We start from the raw sequence: 22,890 nt of genomic DNA, 5'->3' as shown, positions 1-22,890 counted from the left end.
TCATGTCCTTTACTGTTGTGCAATCGTTGCATGGGGCCGTTACTAATAAAACGTCGCCTAAATGCTGTCTGCAAACTTATCGCGCTAAGCTCGTAACACACTATCGAAGACTGCTGGCACACGATGCAACAACAAATTGCACCAGTTGTTACGTCTCATACGTTGGAGCAGAGAATTGACGTGTTTTGTCGACACTCACTGGGCAATTGGAAAATTCGCAAGCATTTCGAATGCAATGTTTCCCACGTTTTCGCTCATTTCGCGGTTCCGTTGAAGACGTTCTTCACCACCTGACACAGAAAAAGGAACGCAGTCGGTAGGGCTTTTTTGATTCTTTTCCTTCAAAGGGAGTTAGTTTTCTAGTGAGTTCCTCTTATGGCATGCACTAGACAACCAGAACTGCTACAGCAGAGAGTCATTTTTGTTGTCAGCTGTAGTTGCATTATCACCAACGCAGAGCAATTCCATTGGCGTCGCATCAAAACGAATACCTGCCGAAACCCGGGATCGAACCAGGGACCTTTAGATCTTCAGTCTAACGCTCTCCCAACTGAGCTATTTCGGCTGACATTGAACGTTGCTGTTTGCATGTGTTCGTTCAGCTCTGCCTCGTTGCCAATTTCACAGTCACCTTCGTCTGATAAGACACAGGGACGCTGAAAGGCGAGCAGCCGATGCAGTGAAGTCCCACACACATTTCTTCTGCTTCCATCATCGTAACAAGCAAACATGTCGACTCGACTCGTGTAATATTCACTTCGCTGACTTCACGTGACGCCGCGCTGACGCTAGAAAACCCGTGCTATGTCGATGTCAGGGGCAACTCGTGTGCAGAGAACGAGACACAAGAAGGAGTGAGCCTCTCCACCGTATGAGAGGCAGTATCTAGCAGATACACACGGTAAAACATTCGACTTGCGTTAGCTCGTAAATTGCTACACGTCATCGTCTGCAAGCTAAAAAGGACACATCTGCACTGCCCAGTGAGGCGACACTTGTACTAACACCCGGTGGGCGGCTGTGAGACGAGGAGATGAGCTGCGGCTTCTGGGCGCGACTGTAACGCTGCGCCCTGGATCAAATAACTGGTGACCCATGTGTTTAGTAGTGACGCAACTGCTAGGATGCACCTGAACGTCCATCTTTTGAGAGAGAGAAAATTTTCGCAGTCGGCAGGACTCGAACCTACGCTCCCAGAGGGAATCTGATTTCAAGTCAGACGCCTTAACCACTCGGCCACGACTGCCGGTGGCAGAAGCGACTCCCGACAAGTGAAACGGCCATCTTTAGAAGCAATCTGATGGCAGAAAGCGGCGTGGCCTCACTCTTTCCTGTAGGGTTTCCATTAGCCGTTACGAAAGTGTATTAATTTTCGCCCAGACAGGGACTTGAACCCAGGACCCTTTGGTTGAAAACCTAACGCTCTACCGACTCAGCTATGCGGGCCCACGCACGAGCATTATCGTACAGCTGCGTGGTGAGCGAGTGATTCGCATGTTGTAATTACTGGCTTATGGCTCCAATGGCGACTTCACCGACTTCCCACTGACGCACCGCTGACGCTAGTTTTCTGTCGTCTTAAAACGATGGACATACCTCCAAGCAGCTGCGAGATCTTAAGAAAAGAAACGCTGCACCACTGCCTTCGCCGCACTCGAATGATTCAATTGCGATTCTTAAAAAGAATTGAATGTTCGCTCTGTCCAACACTTTCGAGCACATCTGTGTACTCACGATCTCAGCGACGGCTTTCTGCAGTCCCAGCGTCAGTGCGAGGTGAACCGATGGCCACAGTAAGCAGCGGTCGTCGCGAAACTCAGTATTCTTAAACGGAAACTTTCGTCTTGTTGAGAATGGCGTCACTGGTTTGCACCCGCATTCGCCCACGCATGTCACATGTGTGCGAAAATTTTTGCTCCTCTCTTTACGCAAAATCGCACGCAGCCGGTAGGATTCGAACCTACGCTCCCATAGGGAATCTGATTTCGAGTCAGACGCCTTAACCACTCGGCCACGACTGCCGGTAGCGCGGCGTTGTCCCGACACATGCAAATGCTACCGTTTGAAGCACTGTGGTGTCAGAAAACGGCGTAGCTGCATTATTTTCCGTAGCGTTTCCACCGCTACCAGACGAATCGCTACCAAAGTTTTAAAATTTCCGCCCGGACAGGGACTTGAACCCTGGACCCTTAGGTTAAAAGCCTAATGCTCTACCGACTGAGCTATCCGGGCTCGGACGACGGTGTGAGACCTCCCACGATGCACAACTGTACATTGACTCATGTCCTTTACTGTTGTGCAATCGTTGCATGGGGCCGTTACTAATAAAACGTCGCCTAAATGCTGTCTGCAAACTTATCGCGCTAAGCTCGTAACACACTATCGAAGACTGCTGGCACACGATGCAACAACAAATTGCACCAGTTGTTACGTCTCATACGTTGGAGCAGAGAATTGACGTGTTTTGTCGACACTCACTGGGCAATTGGAAAATTCGCAAGCATTTCGAATGCAATGTTTCCCACGTTTTCGCTCATTTCGCGGTTCCGTTGAAGACGTTCTTCACCACCTGACACAGAAAAAGGAACGCAGTCGGTAGGGCTTTTTTGATTCTTTTCCTTCAAAGGGAGTTAGTTTTCTAGTGAGTTCCTCTTATGGCATGCACTAGACAACCAGAACTGCTACAGCAGAGAGTCATTTTTGTTGTCAGCTGTAGTTGCATTATCACCAACGCAGAGCAATTCCATTGGCGTCGCATCAAAACGAATACCTGCCGAAACCCGGGATCGAACCAGGGACCTTTAGATCTTCAGTCTAACGCTCTCCCAACTGAGCTATTTCGGCTGACATTGAACGTTGCTGTTTGCATGTGTTCGTTCAGCTCTGCCTCGTTGCCAATTTCACAGTCACCTTCGTCTGATAAGACACAGGGACGCTGAAAGGCGAGCAGCCGATGCAGTGAAGTCCCACACACATTTCTTCTGCTTCCATCATCGTAACAAGCAAACATGTCGACTCGACTCGTGTAATATTCACTTCGCTGACTTCACGTGACGCCGCGCTGACGCTAGAAAACCCGTGCTATGTCGATGTCAGGGGCAACTCGTGTGCAGAGAACGAGACACAAGAAGGAGTGAGCCTCTCCACCGTATGAGAGGCAGTATCTAGCAGATACACACGGTAAAACATTCGACTTGCGTTAGCTCGTAAATTGCTACACGTCATCGTCTGCAAGCTAAAAAGGACACATCTGCACTGCCCAGTGAGGCGACACTTGTACTAACACCCGGTGGGCGGCTGTGAGACGAGGAGATGAGCTGCGGCTTCTGGGCGCGACTGTAACGCTGCGCCCTGGATCAAATAACTGGTGACCCATGTGTTTAGTAGTGACGCAACTGCTAGGATGCACCTGAACGTCCATCTTTTGAGAGAGAGAAAATTTTCGCAGTCGGCAGGACTCGAACCTACGCTCCCAGAGGGAATCTGATTTCAAGTCAGACGCCTTAACCACTCGGCCACGACTGCCGGTGGCAGAAGCGACTCCCGACAAGTGAAACGGCCATCTTTAGAAGCAATCTGATGGCAGAAAGCGGCGTGGCCTCACTCTTTCCTGTAGGGTTTCCATTAGCCGTTACGAAAGTGTATTAATTTTCGCCCAGACAGGGACTTGAACCCAGGACCCTTTGGTTGAAAACCTAACGCTCTACCGACTCAGCTATGCGGGCCCACGCACGAGCATTATCGTACAGCTGCGTGGTGAGCGAGTGATTCGCATGTTGTAATTACTGGCTTATGGCTCCAATGGCGACTTCACCGACTTCCCACTGACGCACCGCTGACGCTAGTTTTCTGTCGTCTTAAAACGATGGACATACCTCCAAGCAGCTGCGAGATCTTAAGAAAAGAAACGCTGCACCACTGCCTTCGCCGCACTCGAATGATTCAATTGCGATTCTTAAAAAGAATTGAATGTTCGCTCTGTCCAACACTTTCGAGCACATCTGTGTACTCACGATCTCAGCGACGGCTTTCTGCAGTCCCAGCGTCAGTGCGAGGTGAACCGATGGCCACAGTAAGCAGCGGTCGTCGCGAAACTCAGTATTCTTAAACGGAAACTTTCGTCTTGTTGAGAATGGCGTCACTGGTTTGCACCCGCATTCGCCCACGCATGTCACATGTGTGCGAAAATTTTTGCTCCTCTCTTTACGCAAAATCGCACGCAGCCGGTAGGATTCGAACCTACGCTCCCATAGGGAATCTGATTTCGAGTCAGACGCCTTAACCACTCGGCCACGACTGCCGGTAGCGCGGCGTTGTCCCGACACATGCAAATGCTACCGTTTGAAGCACTGTGGTGTCAGAAAACGGCGTAGCTGCATTATTTTCCGTAGCGTTTCCACCGCTACCAGACGAATCGCTACCAAAGTTTTAAAATTTCCGCCCGGACAGGGACTTGAACCCTGGACCCTTAGGTTAAAAGCCTAATGCTCTACCGACTGAGCTATCCGGGCTCGGACGACGGTGTGAGACCTCCCACGATGCACAACTGTACATTGACTCATGTCCTTTACTGTTGTGCAATCGTTGCATGGGGCCGTTACTAATAAAACGTCGCCTAAATGCTGTCTGCAAACTTATCGCGCTAAGCTCGTAACACACTATCGAAGACTGCTGGCACACGATGCAACAACAAATTGCACCAGTTGTTACGTCTCATACGTTGGAGCAGAGAATTGACGTGTTTTGTCGACACTCACTGGGCAATTGGAAAATTCGCAAGCATTTCGAATGCAATGTTTCCCACGTTTTCGCTCATTTCGCGGTTCCGTTGAAGACGTTCTTCACCACCTGACACAGAAAAAGGAACGCAGTCGGTAGGGCTTTTTTGATTCTTTTCCTTCAAAGGGAGTTAGTTTTCTAGTGAGTTCCTCTTATGGCATGCACTAGACAACCAGAACTGCTACAGCAGAGAGTCATTTTTGTTGTCAGCTGTAGTTGCATTATCACCAACGCAGAGCAATTCCATTGGCGTCGCATCAAAACGAATACCTGCCGAAACCCGGGATCGAACCAGGGACCTTTAGATCTTCAGTCTAACGCTCTCCCAACTGAGCTATTTCGGCTGACATTGAACGTTGCTGTTTGCATGTGTTCGTTCAGCTCTGCCTCGTTGCCAATTTCACAGTCACCTTCGTCTGATAAGACACAGGGACGCTGAAAGGCGAGCAGCCGATGCAGTGAAGTCCCACACACATTTCTTCTGCTTCCATCATCGTAACAAGCAAACATGTCGACTCGACTCGTGTAATATTCACTTCGCTGACTTCACGTGACGCCGCGCTGACGCTAGAAAACCCGTGCTATGTCGATGTCAGGGGCAACTCGTGTGCAGAGAACGAGACACAAGAAGGAGTGAGCCTCTCCACCGTATGAGAGGCAGTATCTAGCAGATACACACGGTAAAACATTCGACTTGCGTTAGCTCGTAAATTGCTACACGTCATCGTCTGCAAGCTAAAAAGGACACATCTGCACTGCCCAGTGAGGCGACACTTGTACTAACACCCGGTGGGCGGCTGTGAGACGAGGAGATGAGCTGCGGCTTCTGGGCGCGACTGTAACGCTGCGCCCTGGATCAAATAACTGGTGACCCATGTGTTTAGTAGTGACGCAACTGCTAGGATGCACCTGAACGTCCATCTTTTGAGAGAGAGAAAATTTTCGCAGTCGGCAGGACTCGAACCTACGCTCCCAGAGGGAATCTGATTTCAAGTCAGACGCCTTAACCACTCGGCCACGACTGCCGGTGGCAGAAGCGACTCCCGACAAGTGAAACGGCCATCTTTAGAAGCAATCTGATGGCAGAAAGCGGCGTGGCCTCACTCTTTCCTGTAGGGTTTCCATTAGCCGTTACGAAAGTGTATTAATTTTCGCCCAGACAGGGACTTGAACCCAGGACCCTTTGGTTGAAAACCTAACGCTCTACCGACTCAGCTATGCGGGCCCACGCACGAGCATTATCGTACAGCTGCGTGGTGAGCGAGTGATTCGCATGTTGTAATTACTGGCTTATGGCTCCAATGGCGACTTCACCGACTTCCCACTGACGCACCGCTGACGCTAGTTTTCTGTCGTCTTAAAACGATGGACATACCTCCAAGCAGCTGCGAGATCTTAAGAAAAGAAACGCTGCACCACTGCCTTCGCCGCACTCGAATGATTCAATTGCGATTCTTAAAAAGAATTGAATGTTCGCTCTGTCCAACACTTTCGAGCACATCTGTGTACTCACGATCTCAGCGACGGCTTTCTGCAGTCCCAGCGTCAGTGCGAGGTGAACCGATGGCCACAGTAAGCAGCGGTCGTCGCGAAACTCAGTATTCTTAAACGGAAACTTTCGTCTTGTTGAGAATGGCGTCACTGGTTTGCACCCGCATTCGCCCACGCATGTCACATGTGTGCGAAAATTTTTGCTCCTCTCTTTACGCAAAATCGCACGCAGCCGGTAGGATTCGAACCTACGCTCCCATAGGGAATCTGATTTCGAGTCAGACGCCTTAACCACTCGGCCACGACTGCCGGTAGCGCGGCGTTGTCCCGACACATGCAAATGCTACCGTTTGAAGCACTGTGGTGTCAGAAAACGGCGTAGCTGCATTATTTTCCGTAGCGTTTCCACCGCTACCAGACGAATCGCTACCAAAGTTTTAAAATTTCCGCCCGGACAGGGACTTGAACCCTGGACCCTTAGGTTAAAAGCCTAATGCTCTACCGACTGAGCTATCCGGGCTCGGACGACGGTGTGAGACCTCCCACGATGCACAACTGTACATTGACTCATGTCCTTTACTGTTGTGCAATCGTTGCATGGGGCCGTTACTAATAAAACGTCGCCTAAATGCTGTCTGCAAACTTATCGCGCTAAGCTCGTAACACACTATCGAAGACTGCTGGCACACGATGCAACAACAAATTGCACCAGTTGTTACGTCTCATACGTTGGAGCAGAGAATTGACGTGTTTTGTCGACACTCACTGGGCAATTGGAAAATTCGCAAGCATTTCGAATGCAATGTTTCCCACGTTTTCGCTCATTTCGCGGTTCCGTTGAAGACGTTCTTCACCACCTGACACAGAAAAAGGAACGCAGTCGGTAGGGCTTTTTTGATTCTTTTCCTTCAAAGGGAGTTAGTTTTCTAGTGAGTTCCTCTTATGGCATGCACTAGACAACCAGAACTGCTACAGCAGAGAGTCATTTTTGTTGTCAGCTGTAGTTGCATTATCACCAACGCAGAGCAATTCCATTGGCGTCGCATCAAAACGAATACCTGCCGAAACCCGGGATCGAACCAGGGACCTTTAGATCTTCAGTCTAACGCTCTCCCAACTGAGCTATTTCGGCTGACATTGAACGTTGCTGTTTGCATGTGTTCGTTCAGCTCTGCCTCGTTGCCAATTTCACAGTCACCTTCGTCTGATAAGACACAGGGACGCTGAAAGGCGAGCAGCCGATGCAGTGAAGTCCCACACACATTTCTTCTGCTTCCATCATCGTAACAAGCAAACATGTCGACTCGACTCGTGTAATATTCACTTCGCTGACTTCACGTGACGCCGCGCTGACGCTAGAAAACCCGTGCTATGTCGATGTCAGGGGCAACTCGTGTGCAGAGAACGAGACACAAGAAGGAGTGAGCCTCTCCACCGTATGAGAGGCAGTATCTAGCAGATACACACGGTAAAACATTCGACTTGCGTTAGCTCGTAAATTGCTACACGTCATCGTCTGCAAGCTAAAAAGGACACATCTGCACTGCCCAGTGAGGCGACACTTGTACTAACACCCGGTGGGCGGCTGTGAGACGAGGAGATGAGCTGCGGCTTCTGGGCGCGACTGTAACGCTGCGCCCTGGATCAAATAACTGGTGACCCATGTGTTTAGTAGTGACGCAACTGCTAGGATGCACCTGAACGTCCATCTTTTGAGAGAGAGAAAATTTTCGCAGTCGGCAGGACTCGAACCTACGCTCCCAGAGGGAATCTGATTTCAAGTCAGACGCCTTAACCACTCGGCCACGACTGCCGGTGGCAGAAGCGACTCCCGACAAGTGAAACCGCCATCTTTAGAAGCAATCTGATGGCAGAAAGCGGCGTGGCCTCACTCTTTCCTGTAGGGTTTCCATTAGCCGTTACGAAAGTGTATTAATTTTCGCCCAGACAGGGACTTGAACCCAGGACCCTTTGGTTGAAAACCTAACGCTCTACCGACTCAGCTATGCGGGCCCACGCACGAGCATTATCGTACAGCTGCGTGGTGAGCGAGTGATTCGCATGTTGTAATTACTGGCTTATGGCTCCAATGGCGACTTCACCGACTTCCCACTGACGCACCGCTGACGCTAGTTTTCTGTCGTCTTAAAACGATGGACATACCTCCAAGCAGCTGCGAGATCTTAAGAAAAGAAACGCTGCACCACTGCCTTCGCCGCACTCGAATGATTCAATTGCGATTCTTAAAAAGAATTGAATGTTCGCTCTGTCCAACACTTTCGAGCACATCTGTGTACTCACGATCTCAGCGACGGCTTTCTGCAGTCCCAGCGTCAGTGCGAGGTGAACCGATGGCCACAGTAAGCAGCGGTCGTCGCGAAACTCAGTATTCTTAAACGGAAACTTTCGTCTTGTTGAGAATGGCGTCACTGGTTTGCACCCGCATTCGCCCACGCATGTCACATGTGTGCGAAAATTTTTGCTCCTCTCTTTACGCAAAATCGCACGCAGCCGGTAGGATTCGAACCTACGCTCCCATAGGGAATCTGATTTCGAGTCAGACGCCTTAACCACTCGGCCACGACTGCCGGTAGCGCGGCGTTGTCCCGACACATGCAAATGCTACCGTTTGAAGCACTGTGGTGTCAGAAAACGGCGTAGCTGCATTATTTTCCGTAGCGTTTCCACCGCTACCAGACGAATCGCTACCAAAGTTTTAAAATTTCCGCCCGGACAGGGACTTGAACCCTGGACCCTTAGGTTAAAAGCCTAATGCTCTACCGACTGAGCTATCCGGGCTCGGACGACGGTGTGAGACCTCCCACGATGCACAACTGTACATTGACTCATGTCCTTTACTGTTGTGCAATCGTTGCATGGGGCCGTTACTAATAAAACGTCGCCTAAATGCTGTCTGCAAACTTATCGCGCTAAGCTCGTAACACACTATCGAAGACTGCTGGCACACGATGCAACAACAAATTGCACCAGTTGTTACGTCTCATACGTTGGAGCAGAGAATTGACGTGTTTTGTCGACACTCACTGGGCAATTGGAAAATTCGCAAGCATTTCGAATGCAATGTTTCCCACGTTTTCGCTCATTTCGCGGTTCCGTTGAAGACGTTCTTCACCACCTGACACAGAAAAAGGAACGCAGTCGGTAGGGCTTTTTTGATTCTTTTCCTTCAAAGGGAGTTAGTTTTCTAGTGAGTTCCTCTTATGGCATGCACTAGACAACCAGAACTGCTACAGCAGAGAGTCATTTTTGTTGTCAGCTGTAGTTGCATTATCACCAACGCAGAGCAATTCCATTGGCGTCGCATCAAAACGAATACCTGCCGAAACCCGGGATCGAACCAGGGACCTTTAGATCTTCAGTCTAACGCTCTCCCAACTGAGCTATTTCGGCTGACATTGAACGTTGCTGTTTGCATGTGTTCGTTCAGCTCTGCCTCGTTGCCAATTTCACAGTCACCTTCGTCTGATAAGACACAGGGACGCTGAAAGGCGAGCAGCCGATGCAGTGAAGTCCCACACACATTTCTTCTGCTTCCATCATCGTAACAAGCAAACATGTCGACTCGACTCGTGTAATATTCACTTCGCTGACTTCACGTGACGCCGCGCTGACGCTAGAAAACCCGTGCTATGTCGATGTCAGGGGCAACTCGTGTGCAGAGAACGAGACACAAGAAGGAGTGAGCCTCTCCACCGTATGAGAGGCAGTATCTAGCAGATACACACGGTAAAACATTCGACTTGCGTTAGCTCGTAAATTGCTACACGTCATCGTCTGCAAGCTAAAAAGGACACATCTGCACTGCCCAGTGAGGCGACACTTGTACTAACACCCGGTGGGCGGCTGTGAGACGAGGAGATGAGCTGCGGCTTCTGGGCGCGACTGTAACGCTGCGCCCTGGATCAAATAACTGGTGACCCATGTGTTTAGTAGTGACGCAACTGCTAGGATGCACCTGAACGTCCATCTTTTGAGAGAGAGAAAATTTTCGCAGTCGGCAGGACTCGAACCTACGCTCCCAGAGGGAATCTGATTTCAAGTCAGACGCCTTAACCACTCGGCCACGACTGCCGGTGGCAGAAGCGACTCCCGACAAGTGAAACGGCCATCTTTAGAAGCAATCTGATGGCAGAAAGCGGCGTGGCCTCACTCTTTCCTGTAGGGTTTCCATTAGCCGTTACGAAAGTGTATTAATTTTCGCCCAGACAGGGACTTGAACCCAGGACCCTTTGGTTGAAAACCTAACGCTCTACCGACTCAGCTATGCGGGCCCACGCACGAGCATTATCGTACAGCTGCGTGGTGAGCGAGTGATTCGCATGTTGTAATTACTGGCTTATGGCTCCAATGGCGACTTCACCGACTTCCCACTGACGCACCGCTGACGCTAGTTTTCTGTCGTCTTAAAACGATGGACATACCTCCAAGCAGCTGCGAGATCTTAAGAAAAGAAACGCTGCACCACTGCCTTCGCCGCACTCGAATGATTCAATTGCGATTCTTAAAAAGAATTGAATGTTCGCTCTGTCCAACACTTTCGAGCACATCTGTGTACTCACGATCTCAGCGACGGCTTTCTGCAGTCCCAGCGTCAGTGCGAGGTGAACCGATGGCCACAGTAAGCAGCGGTCGTCGCGAAACTCAGTATTCTTAAACGGAAACTTTCGTCTTGTTGAGAATGGCGTCACTGGTTTGCACCCGCATTCGCCCACGCATGTCACATGTGTGCGAAAATTTTTGCTCCTCTCTTTACGCAAAATCGCACGCAGCCGGTAGGATTCGAACCTACGCTCCCATAGGGAATCTGATTTCGAGTCAGACGCCTTAACCACTCGGCCACGACTGCCGGTAGCGCGGCGTTGTCCCGACACATGCAAATGCTACCGTTTGAAGCACTGTGGTGTCAGAAAACGGCGTAGCTGCATTATTTTCCGTAGCGTTTCCACCGCTACCAGACGAATCGCTACCAAAGTTTTAAAATTTCCGCCCGGACAGGGACTTGAACCCTGGACCCTTAGGTTAAAAGCCTAATGCTCTACCGACTGAGCTATCCGGGCTCGGACGACGGTGTGAGACCTCCCACGATGCACAACTGTACATTGACTCATGTCCTTTACTGTTGTGCAATCGTTGCATGGGGCCGTTACTAATAAAACGTCGCCTAAATGCTGTCTGCAAACTTATCGCGCTAAGCTCGTAACACACTATCGAAGACTGCTGGCACACGATGCAACAACAAATTGCACCAGTTGTTACGTCTCATACGTTGGAGCAGAGAATTGACGTGTTTTGTCGACACTCACTGGGCAATTGGAAAATTCGCAAGCATTTCGAATGCAATGTTTCCCACGTTTTCGCTCATTTCGCGGTTCCGTTGAAGACGTTCTTCACCACCTGACACAGAAAAAGGAACGCAGTCGGTAGGGCTTTTTTGATTCTTTTCCTTCAAAGGGAGTTAGTTTTCTAGTGAGTTCCTCTTATGGCATGCACTAGACAACCAGAACTGCTACAGCAGAGAGTCATTTTTGTTGTCAGCTGTAGTTGCATTATCACCAACGCAGAGCAATTCCATTGGCGTCGCATCAAAACGAATACCTGCCGAAACCCGGGATCGAACCAGGGACCTTTAGATCTTCAGTCTAACGCTCTCCCAACTGAGCTATTTCGGCTGACATTGAACGTTGCTGTTTGCATGTGTTCGTTCAGCTCTGCCTCGTTGCCAATTTCACAGTCACCTTCGTCTGATAAGACACAGGGACGCTGAAAGGCGAGCAGCCGATGCAGTGAAGTCCCACACACATTTCTTCTGCTTCCATCATCGTAACAAGCAAACATGTCGACTCGACTCGTGTAATATTCACTTCGCTGACTTCACGTGACGCCGCGCTGACGCTAGAAAACCCGTGCTATGTCGATGTCAGGGGCAACTCGTGTGCAGAGAACGAGACACAAGAAGGAGTGAGCCTCTCCACCGTATGAGAGGCAGTATCTAGCAGATACACACGGTAAAACATTCGACTTGCGTTAGCTCGTAAATTGCTACACGTCATCGTCTGCAAGCTAAAAAGGACACATCTGCACTGCCCAGTGAGGCGACACTTGTACTAACACCCGGTGGGCGGCTGTGAGACGAGGAGATGAGCTGCGGCTTCTGGGCGCGACTGTAACGCTGCGCCCTGGATCAAATAACTGGTGACCCATGTGTTTAGTAGTGACGCAACTGCTAGGATGCACCTGAACGTCCATCTTTTGAGAGAGAGAAAATTTTCGCAGTCGGCAGGACTCGAACCTACGCTCCCAGAGGGAATCTGATTTCAAGTCAGACGCCTTAACCACTCGGCCACGACTGCCGGTGGCAGAAGCGACTCCCGACAAGTGAAACCGCCATCTTTAGAAGCAATCTGATGGCAGAAAGCGGCGTGGCCTCACTCTTTCCTGTAGGGTTTCCATTAGCCGTTACGAAAGTGTATTAATTTTCGCCCAGACAGGGACTTGAACCCAGGACCCTTTGGTTGAAAACCTAACGCTCTACCGACTCAGCTATGCGGGCCCACGCACGAGCATTATCGTACAGCTGCGTGGTGAGCGAGTGATTCGCATGTTGTAATTACTGGCTTATGGCTCCAATGGCGACTTCACCGACTTCCCACTGACGCACCGCTGACGCTAGTTTTCTGTCGTCTTAAAACGATGGACATACCTCCAAGCAGCTGCGAGATCTTAAGAAAAGAAACGCTGCACCACTGCCTTCGCCGCACTCGAATGATTCAATTGCGATTCTTAAAAAGAATTGAATGTTCGCTCTGTCCAACACTTTCGAGCACATCTGTGTACTCACGATCTCAGCGACGGCTTTCTGCAGTCCCAGCGTCAGTGCGAGGTGAACCGATGGCCACAGTAAGCAGCGGTCGTCGCGAAACTCAGTATTCTTAAACGGAAACTTTCGTCTTGTTGAGAATGGCGTCACTGGTTTGCACCCGCATTCGCCCACGCATGTCACATGTGTGCGAAAATTTTTGCTCCTCTCTTTACGCAAAATCGCACGCAGCCGGTAGGATTCGAACCTACGCTCCCATAGGGAATCTGATTTCGAGTCAGACGCCTTAACCACTCGGCCACGACTGCCGGTAGCGCGGCGTTGTCCCGACACATGCAAATGCTACCGTTTGAAGCACTGTGGTGTCAGAAAACGGCGTAGCTGCATTATTTTCCGTAGCGTTTCCACCGCTACCAGACGAATCGCTACCAAAGTTTTAAAATTTCCGCCCGGACAGGGACTTGAACCCTGGACCCTTAGGTTAAAAGCCTAATGCTCTACCGACTGAGCTATCCGGGCTCGGACGACGGTGTGAGACCTCCCACGATGCACAACTGTACATTGACTCATGTCCTTTACTGTTGTGCAATCGTTGCATGGGGCCGTTACTAATAAAACGTCGCCTAAATGCTGTCTGCAAACTTATCGCGCTAAGCTCGTAACACACTATCGAAGACTGCTGGCACACGATGCAACAACAAATTGCACCAGTTGTTACGTCTCATACGTTGGAGCAGAGAATTGACGTGTTTTGTCGACACTCACTGGGCAATTGGAAAATTCGCAAGCATTTCGAATGCAATGTTTCCCACGTTTTCGCTCATTTCGCGGTTCCGTTGAAGACGTTCTTCACCACCTGACACAGAAAAAGGAACGCAGTCGGTAGGGCTTTTTTGATTCTTTTCCTTCAAAGGGAGTTAGTTTTCTAGTGAGTTCCTCTTATGGCATGCACTAGACAACCAGAACTGCTACAGCAGAGAGTCATTTTTGTTGTCAGCTGTAGTTGCATTATCACCAACGCAGAGCAATTCCATTGGCGTCGCATCAAAACGAATACCTGCCGAAACCCGGGATCGAACCAGGGACCTTTAGATCTTCAGTCTAACGCTCTCCCAACTGAGCTATTTCGGCTGACATTGAACGTTGCTGTTTGCATGTGTTCGTTCAGCTCTGCCTCGTTGCCAATTTCACAGTCACCTTCGTCTGATAAGACACAGGGACGCTGAAAGGCGAGCAGCCGATGCAGTGAAGTCCCACACACATTTCTTCTGCTTCCATCATCGTAACAAGCAAACATGTCGACTCGACTCGTGTAATATTCACTTCGCTGACTTCACGTGACGCCGCGCTGACGCTAGAAAACCCGTGCTATGTCGATGTCAGGGGCAACTCGTGTGCAGAGAACGAGACACAAGAAGGAGTGAGCCTCTCCACCGTATGAGAGGCAGTATCTAGCAGATACACACGGTAAAACATTCGACTTGCGTTAGCTCGTAAATTGCTACACGTCATCGTCTGCAAGCTAAAAAGGACACATCTGCACTGCCCAGTGAGGCGACACTTGTACTAACACCCGGTGGGCGGCTGTGAGACGAGGAGATGAGCTGCGGCTTCTGGGCGCGACTGTAACGCTGCGCCCTGGATCAAATAACTGGTGACCCATGTGTTTAGTAGTGACGCAACTGCTAGGATGCACCTGAACGTCCATCTTTTGAGAGAGAGAAAATTTTCGCAGTCGGCAGGACTCGAACCTACGCTCCCAGAGGGAATCTGATTTCAAGTCAGACGCCTTAACCACTCGGCCACGACTGCCGGTGGCAGAAGCGACTCCCGACAAGTGAAACCGCCATCTTTAGAAGCAATCTGATGGCAGAAAGCGGCGTGGCCTCACTCTTTCCTGTAGGGTTTCCATTAGCCGTTACGAAAGTGTATTAATTTTCGCCCAGACAGGGACTTGAACCCAGGACCCTTTGGTTGAAAACCTAACGCTCTACCGACTCAGCTATGCGGGCCCACGCACGAGCATTATCGTACAGCTGCGTGGTGAGCGAGTGATTCGCATGTTGTAATTACTGGCTTATGGCTCCAATGGCGACTTCACCGACTTCCCACTGACGCACCGCTGACGCTAGTTTTCTGTCGTCTTAAAACGATGGACATACCTCCAAGCAGCTGCGAGATCTTAAGAAAAGAAACGCTGCACCACTGCCTTCGCCGCACTCGAATGATTCAATTGCGATTCTTAAAAGAATGAATGTTCGCTCTGTCCAACACTTTCGAGCACATCTGTGTACTCACGATCTCAGCGACGGCTTTCTGCAGTCCCAGCGTCAGTGCGAGGTGAACCGATGGCCACAGTAAGCAGCGGTCGTCGCGAAACTCAGTATTCTTAAACGGAAACTTTCGTCTTGTTGAGAATGGCGTCACTGGTTTGCACCCGCATTCGCCCACGCATGTCACATGTGTGCGAAAATTTTTGCTCCTCTCTTTACGCAAAATCGCACGCAGCCGGTAGGATTCGAACCTACGCTCCCATAGGGAATCTGATTTCGAGTCAGACGCCTTAACCACTCGGCCACGACTGCCGGTAGCGCGGCGTTGTCCCGACACATGCAAATGCTACCGTTTGAAGCACTGTGGTGTCAGAAAACGGCGTAGCTGCATTATTTTCCGTAGCGTTTCCACCGCTACCAGACGAATCGCTACCAAAGTTTAAAATTTCCGCCCGGACAGGGACTTGAACCCTGACCCTTAGGTTAAAAGCCTAATGCTCTACCGACTGAGCTATCCGGGCTCGGACGACGGTGTGAGACCTCCCACGATGCACAACTGTACATTGACTCATGTCCTTTACTGTTGTGCAATCGTTGCATGGGGCCGTTACTAATAAAAACGTCGCCTAAATGCTGTCTGCAAACTTATCGCGCTAAGCTCGTAACACACTATCGAAGACTGCTGGCACACGATGCAACAACAAATTGCACCAGTTGTTACGTCTCATACGTTGGAGCAGAGAATTGACGTGTTTTGTCGACACTCACTGGGCAATTGGAAAATTCGCAAGCATTTCGAATGCAATGTTTCCCACGTTTTCGCTCATTTCGCGGTTCCGTTGAAGACGTTCTTCACCACCTGACACAGAAAAAGGAACGCAGTCGGTAGGGCTTTTTTGATTCTTTTCCTTCAAAGGGAGTTAGTTTTCTAGTGAGTTCCTCTTATGGCATGCACTAGACAACCAGAACTGCTACAGCAGAGAGTCATTTTTGTTGTCAGCTGTAGTTGCATTATCACCAACGCAGAGCAATTCCATTGGCGTCGCATCAAAACGAATACCTGCCGAAACCCGGGATCGAACCAGGGACCTTTAGATCTTCAGTCTAACGCTCTCCCAACTGAGCTATTTCGGCTGACATTGAACGTTGCTGTTTGCATGTGTTCGTTCAGCTCTGCCTCGTTGCCAATTTCACAGTCACCTTCGTCTGATAAGACACAGGGACGCTGAAAGGCGAGCAGCCGATGCAGTGAAGTCCCACACACATTTCTTCTGCTTCCATCATCGTAACAAGCAAACATGTCGACTCGACTCGTGTAATATTCACTTCGCTGACTTCACGTGACGCCGCGCTGACGCTAGAAAACCCGTGCTATGTCGATGTCAGGGGCAACTCGTGTGCAGAGAACGAGACACAAGAAGGAGTGAGCCTCTCCACCGTATGAGAGGCAGTATCTAGCAGATACACACGGTAAAACATTCGACTTGCGTTAGCTCGTAAATTGCTACACGTCATCGTCTGCAAGCTAAAAAGGACACATCTGCACTGCCCAGTGAGGCGACACTTGTACTAACACCCGGTGGGCGGCTGTGAGACGAGGAGATGAGCTGCGGCTTCTGGGCGCGACTGTAACGCTGCGCCCTGGATCAAATAACTGGTGACCCATGTGTTTAGTAGTGACGCAACTGCTAGGATGCACCTGAACGTCCATCTTTTGAGAGAGAGAAAATTTTCGCAGTCGGCAGGACTCGAACCTACGCTCCCAGAGGGAATCTGATTTCAAGTCAGACGCCTTAACCACTCGGCCACGACTTGCCGGTGGCAGAAGCGACTCCCGACAAGTGAAACCGCCATCTTTAGAAGCAATCTGATGGCAGAAAGCGGCGTGGCCTCACTCTTTCCTGTAGGGTTTCCATTAGCCGTTACGAAAGTGTATTAATTTTCGCCCAGACAGGGACTTGAACCCAGGACCCTTTGGTTGAAAACCTAACGCTCTACCGACTCAGCTATGCGGGCCCACGCACGAGCATTATCGTACAGCTGCGTGGTGAGCGAGTGATTCGCATGTTGTAATTACTGGCTTATGGCTCCAATGGCGACTTCACCGACTTCCCACTGACGCACCGCTGACGCTAGTTTTCTGTCGTCTTAAAACGATGGACATACCTCCAAGCAGCTGCGAGATCTTAAGAAAAGAAACGCTGCACCACTGCCTTCGCCGCACTCGAATGATTCAATTGCGATTCTTAAAAAGAATTGAATGTTCGCTCTGTCCAACACTTTCGAGCACATCTGTGTACTCACGATCTCAGCGACGGCTTTCTGCAGTCCCAGCGTCAGTGCGAGGTGAACCGATGGCCACAGTAAGCAGCGGTCGTCGCGAAACTCAGTATTCTTAAACGGAAACTTTCGTCTTGTTGAGAATGGCGTCACTGGTTTGCACCCGCATTCGCCCACGCATGTCACATGTGTGCGAAAATTTTTGCTCCTCTCTTTACGCAAAATCGCACGCAGCCGGTAGGATTCGAACCTACGCTCCCACAGGGAATCTGATTTCGAGTCAGACGCCTTAACCACTCGGCCACGACTGCCGGTAGCGCGGCGTTGTCCCGACACATGCAAATGCTACCGTTTGAAGCACTGTGGTGTCAGAAAACGGCGTAGCTGCATTATTTTCCGTAGCGTTTCCACCGCTACCAGACGAATCGCTACCAAAGTTTTAAATTTCCGCCCGGACAGGGACTTGAACCCTGGACCCTTAGGTTAAAAGCCTAATGCTCTACCGACTGAGCTATCCGGGCTCGGACGACGGTGTGAGACCTCCCACGATGCACAACTGTACATTGACTCATGTCCTTTACTGTTGTGCAATCGTTGCATGGGGCCGTTACTAATAAAACGTCGCCTAAATGCTGTCTGCAAACTTATCGCGCTAAGCTCGTAACACACTATCGAAGACTGCTGGCACACGATGCAACAACAAATTGCACCAGTTGTTACGTCTCATACGTTGGAGCAGAGAATTGACGTGTTTTGTCGACACTCACTGGGCAATTGGAAAATTCGCAAGCATTTCGAATGCAATGTTTCCCACGTTTTCGCTCATTTCGCGGTTCCGTTGAAGACGTTCTTCACCACCTGACACAGAAAAAGGAACGCAGTCGGTAGGGCTTTTTTGATTCTTTTCCTTCAAAGGGAGTTAGTTTTCTAGTGAGTTCCTCTTATGGCATGCACTAGACAACCAGAACTGCTACAGCAGAGAGTCATTTTTGTTGTCAGCTGTAGTTGCATTATCACCAACGCAGAGCAATTCCATTGGCGTCGCATCAAAACGAATACCTGCCGAAACCCGGGATCGAACCAGGGACCTTTAGATCTTCAGTCTAACGCTCTCCCAACTGAGCTATTTCGGCTGACATTGAACGTTGCTGTTTGCATGTGTTCGTTCAGCTCTGCCTCGTTGCCAATTTCACAGTCACCTTCGTCTGATAAGACACAGGGACGCTGAAAGGCGAGCAGCCGATGCAGTGAAGTCCCACACACATTTCTTCTGCTTCCATCATCGTAACAAGCAAACATGTCGACTCGACTCGTGTAATATTCACTTCGCTGACTTCACGTGACGCCGCGCTGACGCTAGAAAACCCGTGCTATGTCGATGTCAGGGGCAACTCGTGTGCAGAGAACGAGACACAAGAAGGAGTGAGCCTCTCCACCGTATGAGAGGCAGTATCTAGCAGATACACACGGTAAAACATTCGACTTGCGTTAGCTCGTAAATTGCTACACGTCATCGTCTGCAAGCTAAAAAGGACACATCTGCACTGCCCAGTGAGGCGACACTTGTACTAACACCCGGTGGGCGGCTGTGAGACGAGGAGATGAGCTGCGGCTTCTGGGCGCGACTGTAACGCTGCGCCCTGGATCAAATAACTGGTGACCCATGTGTTTAGTAGTGACGCAACTGCTAGGATGCACCTGAACGTCCATCTTTTGAGAGAGAGAAAATTTTCGCAGTCGGCAGGACTCGAACCTACGCTCCCAGAGGGAATCTGATTTCAAGTCAGACGCCTTAACCACTCGGCCACGACTGCCGGTGGCAGAAGCGACTCCCGACAAGTGAAACCGCCATCTTTAAAGAAGCAATCTGATGGCAGAAAGCGGCGTGGCCTCACTCTTTCCTGTAGGGTTTCCATTAGCCGTTACGAAAGTGTATTAATTTTCGCCCAGACAGGGACTTGAACCCAGGACCCTTTGGTTGAAAACCTAACGCTCTACCGACTCAGCTATGCGGGCCCACGCACGAGCATTATCGTACAGCTGCGTGGTGAGCGAGTGATTCGCATGTTGTAATTACTGGCTTATGGCTCCAATGGCGACTTCACCGACTTCCCACTGACGCACCGCTGACGCTAGTTTTCTGTCGTCTTAAAACGATGGACATACCTCCAAGCAGCTGCGAGATCTTAAGAAAAGAAACGCTGCACCACTGCCTTCGCCGCACTCGAATGATTCAATTGCGATTCTTAAAAAGAATTGAATGTTCGCTCTGTCCAACACTTTCGAGCACATCTGTGTACTCACGATCTCAGCGACGGCTTTCTGCAGTCCCAGCGTCAGTGCGAGGTGAACCGATGGCCACAGTAAGCAGCGGTCGTCGCGAAACTCAGTATTCTTAAACGGAAACTTTCGTCTTGTTGAGAATGGCGTCACTGGTTTGCACCCGCATTCGCCCACGCATGTCACATGTGTGCGAAAATTTTTGCTCCTCTCTTTACGCAAAATCGCACGCAGCCGGTAGGATTCGAACCTACGCTCCCATAGGGAATCTGATTTCGAGTCAGACGCCTTAACCACTCGGCCACGACTGCCGGTAGCGCGGCGTTGTCCCGACACATGCAAATGCTACCGTTTGAAGCACTGTGGTGTCAGAAAACGGCGTAGCTGCATTATTTTCCGTAGCGTTTCCACCGCTACCAGACGAATCGCTACCAAAGTTTTAAAATTTCCGCCCGGACAGGGACTTGAACCCTGGACCCTTAGGTTAAAAGCCTAATGCTCTACCGACTGAGCTATCCGGGCTCGGACGACGGTGTGAGACCTCCCACGATGCACAACTGTACATTGACTCATGTCCTTTACTGTTGTGCAATCGTTGCATGAGGCCGTTACTAATAAAACGTCGCCTAAATGCTGTCTGCAAACTTATCGCGCTAAGCTCGTAACACACTATCGAAGACTGCTGGCACACGATGCAACAACAAATTGCACCAGTTGTTACGTCTCATACGTTGGAGCAGAGAATTGACGTGTTTTGTCGACACTCACTGGGCAATTGGAAAATTCGCAAGCATTTCGAATGCAATGTTTCCCACGTTTTCGCTCATTTCGCGTTCCGTTGAAGACGTTCTTCACCACCTGACACAGAAAAAGGAACGCAGTCGGTAGGGCTTTTTTGATTCTTTTCCTTCAAAGGGAGTTAGTTTTCTAGTGAGTTCTCTTATGGCATGCACTAGACAACCAGAACTGCTACAGCAGAGAGTCATTTTTGTTGTCAGCTGTAGTTGCATTATCACCAACGCAGAGCAATTCCATTGGCGTCGCATCAAAACGAATACCTGCCGAAACCCGGGATCGAACCAGGGACCTTTAGATCTTCAGTCTAACGCTCTCCCAACTGAGCTATTTCGGCTGACATTGAACGTTGCTGTTTGCATGTGTTCGTTCAGCTCTGCCTCGTTGCCAATTTCACAGTCACCTTCGTCTGATAAGACACAGGGACGCTGAAAGGCGAGCAGCCGATGCAGTGAAGTCCCACACACATTTCTTCTGCTTCCATCATCGTAACAAGCAAACATGTCGACTCGACTCGTGTAATATTCACTTCGCTGACTTCACGTGACGCCGCGCTGACGCTAGAAAACCCGTGCTATGTCGATGTCAGGGGCAACTCGTGTGCAGAGAACGAGACACAAGAAGGAGTGAGCCTCTCCACCGTATGAGAGGCAGTATCTAGCAGATACACACGGTAAAACATTCGACTTGCGTTAGCTCGTAAATTGCTACACGTCATCGTCTGCAAGCTAAAAAGGACACATCTGCACTGCCCAGTGAGGCGACACTTGTACTAACACCCGGTGGGCGGCTGTGAGACGAGGAGATGAGCTGCGGCTTCTGGGCGCGACTGTAACGCTGCGCCCTGATCAAATAACTGGTGACCCATGTGTTTAGTAGTGACGCAACTGCTAGGATGCACCTGAACGTCCATCTTTTGAGAGAGAGAAAATTTTCGCAGTCGGCAGGACTCGAACCTACGCTCCCAGAGGGAATCTGATTTCAAGTCAGACGCCTTAACCACTCGGCCACGACTGCCGGTGGCAGAAGCGACTCCCGACAAGTGAAACCGCCATCTTTAGAAGCAATCTGCATGGCAGAAAGCGGCGTGGCCTCACTCTTTCCTGTAGGGTTTCCATTAGCCGTTACGAAAGTGTATTAATTTTCGCCCAGACAGGGACTTGAACCCAGGACCCTTTGGTTGAAAACCTAACGCTCTACCGACTCAGCTATGCGGGCCCACGCACGAGCATTATCGTACAGCTGCGTGGTGAGCGAGTGATTCGCATGTTGTAATTACTGGCTTATGGCTCCAATGGCGACTTCACCGACTTCCCACTGACGCACCGCTGACGCTAGTTTTCTGTCGTCTTAAAACGATGGACATACCTCCAAGCAGCTGCGAGATCTTAAGAAAAGAAACGCTGCACCACTGCCTTCGCCGCACTCGAATGATTCAATTGCGATTCTTAAAAGAATTGAATGTTCGCTCTGTCCAACACTTTCGAGCACATCTGTGTACTCACGATCTCAGCGACGGCTTTCTGCAGTCCCAGCGTCAGTGCGAGGTGAACCGATGGCCACAGTAAGCAGCGGTCGTCGCGAAACTCAGTATTCTTAAACGGAAACTTTCGTCTTGTTGAGAATGGCGTCACTGGTTTGCACCCGCATTCGCCCACGCATGTCACATGTGTGCGAAAATTTTTGCTCCTCTCTTTACGCAAAATCGCACGCAGCCGGTAGGATTCGAACCTACGCTCCCATAGGGAATCTGATTTCGAGTCAGACGCCTTAACCACTCGGCCACGACTGCCGGTAGCGCGGCGTTGTCCCGACACATGCAAATGCTACCGTTTGAAGCACTGTGGTGTCAGAAAACGGCGTAGCTGCATTATTTTCCGTAGCGTTTCCACCGCTACCAGACGAATCGCTACCAAAGTTTTAAAATTTCCGCCCGGACAGGGACTTGAACCCTGGACCCTTAGGTTAAAAGCCTAATGCTCTACCGACTGAGCTATCCGGGCTCGGACGACGGTGTGAGACCTCCCACGATGCACAACTGTACATTGACTCATGTCCTTTACTGTTGTGCAATCGTTGCATGGGGCCGTTACTAATAAAACGTCGCCTAAATGCTGTCTGCAAACTTATCGCGCTAAGCTCGTAACACACTAT

The 22,890-nt window shown here is 50.2% G+C and overlaps 40 non-coding genes across 40 annotated transcripts; all 40 read right to left on the bottom strand.

Annotated features, from left to right (window-relative positions):
- Positions 1-492: 492 nt before the first annotated feature.
- Positions 493-565, bottom strand: Trnaf-gaa. Its single transcript has one exon. It is a non-coding gene; the product is annotated as a tRNA-Phe (tRNA).
- A 599-nt stretch (positions 566-1,164) lies between these two features.
- Positions 1,165-1,246, bottom strand: Trnas-uga. The gene has a single exon. It is a non-coding gene; the product is annotated as a tRNA-Ser (tRNA).
- A 693-nt stretch (positions 1,247-1,939) lies between these two features.
- Positions 1,940-2,021, bottom strand: Trnas-cga. The gene has a single exon. It is a non-coding gene; the product is annotated as a tRNA-Ser (tRNA).
- A 138-nt stretch (positions 2,022-2,159) lies between these two features.
- Trnak-uuu lies at positions 2,160-2,232 on the bottom strand. Its single transcript has one exon. It is a non-coding gene; the product is annotated as a tRNA-Lys (tRNA).
- A 539-nt stretch (positions 2,233-2,771) lies between these two features.
- On the bottom strand, positions 2,772-2,844 carry Trnaf-gaa. The gene has a single exon. It is a non-coding gene; the product is annotated as a tRNA-Phe (tRNA).
- Positions 2,845-3,443: 599 nt separating this feature from the next.
- Trnas-uga lies at positions 3,444-3,525 on the bottom strand. The gene has a single exon. It is a non-coding gene; the product is annotated as a tRNA-Ser (tRNA).
- Positions 3,526-4,218: 693 nt separating this feature from the next.
- Positions 4,219-4,300, bottom strand: Trnas-cga. Its single transcript has one exon. It is a non-coding gene; the product is annotated as a tRNA-Ser (tRNA).
- Positions 4,301-4,438: 138 nt separating this feature from the next.
- On the bottom strand, positions 4,439-4,511 carry Trnak-uuu. Its single transcript has one exon. It is a non-coding gene; the product is annotated as a tRNA-Lys (tRNA).
- A 539-nt stretch (positions 4,512-5,050) lies between these two features.
- Trnaf-gaa lies at positions 5,051-5,123 on the bottom strand. Its single transcript has one exon. It is a non-coding gene; the product is annotated as a tRNA-Phe (tRNA).
- A 599-nt stretch (positions 5,124-5,722) lies between these two features.
- Trnas-uga lies at positions 5,723-5,804 on the bottom strand. Its single transcript has one exon. It is a non-coding gene; the product is annotated as a tRNA-Ser (tRNA).
- A 693-nt stretch (positions 5,805-6,497) lies between these two features.
- Trnas-cga lies at positions 6,498-6,579 on the bottom strand. The gene has a single exon. It is a non-coding gene; the product is annotated as a tRNA-Ser (tRNA).
- Positions 6,580-6,717: 138 nt separating this feature from the next.
- On the bottom strand, positions 6,718-6,790 carry Trnak-uuu. The gene has a single exon. It is a non-coding gene; the product is annotated as a tRNA-Lys (tRNA).
- Positions 6,791-7,329: 539 nt separating this feature from the next.
- Trnaf-gaa lies at positions 7,330-7,402 on the bottom strand. The gene has a single exon. It is a non-coding gene; the product is annotated as a tRNA-Phe (tRNA).
- A 599-nt stretch (positions 7,403-8,001) lies between these two features.
- Positions 8,002-8,083, bottom strand: Trnas-uga. Its single transcript has one exon. It is a non-coding gene; the product is annotated as a tRNA-Ser (tRNA).
- A 693-nt stretch (positions 8,084-8,776) lies between these two features.
- Trnas-cga lies at positions 8,777-8,858 on the bottom strand. The gene has a single exon. It is a non-coding gene; the product is annotated as a tRNA-Ser (tRNA).
- A 138-nt stretch (positions 8,859-8,996) lies between these two features.
- Positions 8,997-9,069, bottom strand: Trnak-uuu. Its single transcript has one exon. It is a non-coding gene; the product is annotated as a tRNA-Lys (tRNA).
- Positions 9,070-9,608: 539 nt separating this feature from the next.
- Trnaf-gaa lies at positions 9,609-9,681 on the bottom strand. Its single transcript has one exon. It is a non-coding gene; the product is annotated as a tRNA-Phe (tRNA).
- Positions 9,682-10,280: 599 nt separating this feature from the next.
- On the bottom strand, positions 10,281-10,362 carry Trnas-uga. The gene has a single exon. It is a non-coding gene; the product is annotated as a tRNA-Ser (tRNA).
- Positions 10,363-11,055: 693 nt separating this feature from the next.
- Trnas-cga lies at positions 11,056-11,137 on the bottom strand. The gene has a single exon. It is a non-coding gene; the product is annotated as a tRNA-Ser (tRNA).
- Positions 11,138-11,275: 138 nt separating this feature from the next.
- Trnak-uuu lies at positions 11,276-11,348 on the bottom strand. Its single transcript has one exon. It is a non-coding gene; the product is annotated as a tRNA-Lys (tRNA).
- A 539-nt stretch (positions 11,349-11,887) lies between these two features.
- Positions 11,888-11,960, bottom strand: Trnaf-gaa. The gene has a single exon. It is a non-coding gene; the product is annotated as a tRNA-Phe (tRNA).
- Positions 11,961-12,559: 599 nt separating this feature from the next.
- Trnas-uga lies at positions 12,560-12,641 on the bottom strand. Its single transcript has one exon. It is a non-coding gene; the product is annotated as a tRNA-Ser (tRNA).
- A 693-nt stretch (positions 12,642-13,334) lies between these two features.
- Trnas-cga lies at positions 13,335-13,416 on the bottom strand. Its single transcript has one exon. It is a non-coding gene; the product is annotated as a tRNA-Ser (tRNA).
- Positions 13,417-13,554: 138 nt separating this feature from the next.
- Positions 13,555-13,627, bottom strand: Trnak-uuu. Its single transcript has one exon. It is a non-coding gene; the product is annotated as a tRNA-Lys (tRNA).
- A 539-nt stretch (positions 13,628-14,166) lies between these two features.
- On the bottom strand, positions 14,167-14,239 carry Trnaf-gaa. Its single transcript has one exon. It is a non-coding gene; the product is annotated as a tRNA-Phe (tRNA).
- A 599-nt stretch (positions 14,240-14,838) lies between these two features.
- On the bottom strand, positions 14,839-14,920 carry Trnas-uga. The gene has a single exon. It is a non-coding gene; the product is annotated as a tRNA-Ser (tRNA).
- A 691-nt stretch (positions 14,921-15,611) lies between these two features.
- Trnas-cga lies at positions 15,612-15,693 on the bottom strand. The gene has a single exon. It is a non-coding gene; the product is annotated as a tRNA-Ser (tRNA).
- Positions 15,694-15,830: 137 nt separating this feature from the next.
- On the bottom strand, positions 15,831-15,902 carry Trnak-uuu. The gene has a single exon. It is a non-coding gene; the product is annotated as a tRNA-Lys (tRNA).
- A 540-nt stretch (positions 15,903-16,442) lies between these two features.
- Positions 16,443-16,515, bottom strand: Trnaf-gaa. Its single transcript has one exon. It is a non-coding gene; the product is annotated as a tRNA-Phe (tRNA).
- A 599-nt stretch (positions 16,516-17,114) lies between these two features.
- On the bottom strand, positions 17,115-17,197 carry Trnas-uga. The gene has a single exon. It is a non-coding gene; the product is annotated as a tRNA-Ser (tRNA).
- Positions 17,198-17,890: 693 nt separating this feature from the next.
- Trnas-cga lies at positions 17,891-17,972 on the bottom strand. The gene has a single exon. It is a non-coding gene; the product is annotated as a tRNA-Ser (tRNA).
- A 137-nt stretch (positions 17,973-18,109) lies between these two features.
- Positions 18,110-18,182, bottom strand: Trnak-uuu. The gene has a single exon. It is a non-coding gene; the product is annotated as a tRNA-Lys (tRNA).
- Positions 18,183-18,721: 539 nt separating this feature from the next.
- Trnaf-gaa lies at positions 18,722-18,794 on the bottom strand. Its single transcript has one exon. It is a non-coding gene; the product is annotated as a tRNA-Phe (tRNA).
- Positions 18,795-19,393: 599 nt separating this feature from the next.
- On the bottom strand, positions 19,394-19,475 carry Trnas-uga. The gene has a single exon. It is a non-coding gene; the product is annotated as a tRNA-Ser (tRNA).
- Positions 19,476-20,170: 695 nt separating this feature from the next.
- Positions 20,171-20,252, bottom strand: Trnas-cga. Its single transcript has one exon. It is a non-coding gene; the product is annotated as a tRNA-Ser (tRNA).
- Positions 20,253-20,390: 138 nt separating this feature from the next.
- Trnak-uuu lies at positions 20,391-20,463 on the bottom strand. The gene has a single exon. It is a non-coding gene; the product is annotated as a tRNA-Lys (tRNA).
- Positions 20,464-21,000: 537 nt separating this feature from the next.
- On the bottom strand, positions 21,001-21,073 carry Trnaf-gaa. The gene has a single exon. It is a non-coding gene; the product is annotated as a tRNA-Phe (tRNA).
- A 598-nt stretch (positions 21,074-21,671) lies between these two features.
- On the bottom strand, positions 21,672-21,753 carry Trnas-uga. Its single transcript has one exon. It is a non-coding gene; the product is annotated as a tRNA-Ser (tRNA).
- Positions 21,754-22,446: 693 nt separating this feature from the next.
- Trnas-cga lies at positions 22,447-22,528 on the bottom strand. The gene has a single exon. It is a non-coding gene; the product is annotated as a tRNA-Ser (tRNA).
- Positions 22,529-22,666: 138 nt separating this feature from the next.
- Positions 22,667-22,739, bottom strand: Trnak-uuu. Its single transcript has one exon. It is a non-coding gene; the product is annotated as a tRNA-Lys (tRNA).
- Positions 22,740-22,890: the final 151 nt, after the last annotated feature.

The sequence above is a fragment of the Schistocerca piceifrons genome, unplaced genomic scaffold (assembly GCF_021461385.2).
Source record: "Schistocerca piceifrons isolate TAMUIC-IGC-003096 unplaced genomic scaffold, iqSchPice1.1 HiC_scaffold_1194, whole genome shotgun sequence".
Classification (NCBI taxonomy): Eukaryota; Metazoa; Arthropoda; class Insecta; order Orthoptera; family Acrididae; genus Schistocerca; species Schistocerca piceifrons.
This window is presented reverse-complemented; position numbering and strand designations above follow the sequence as displayed.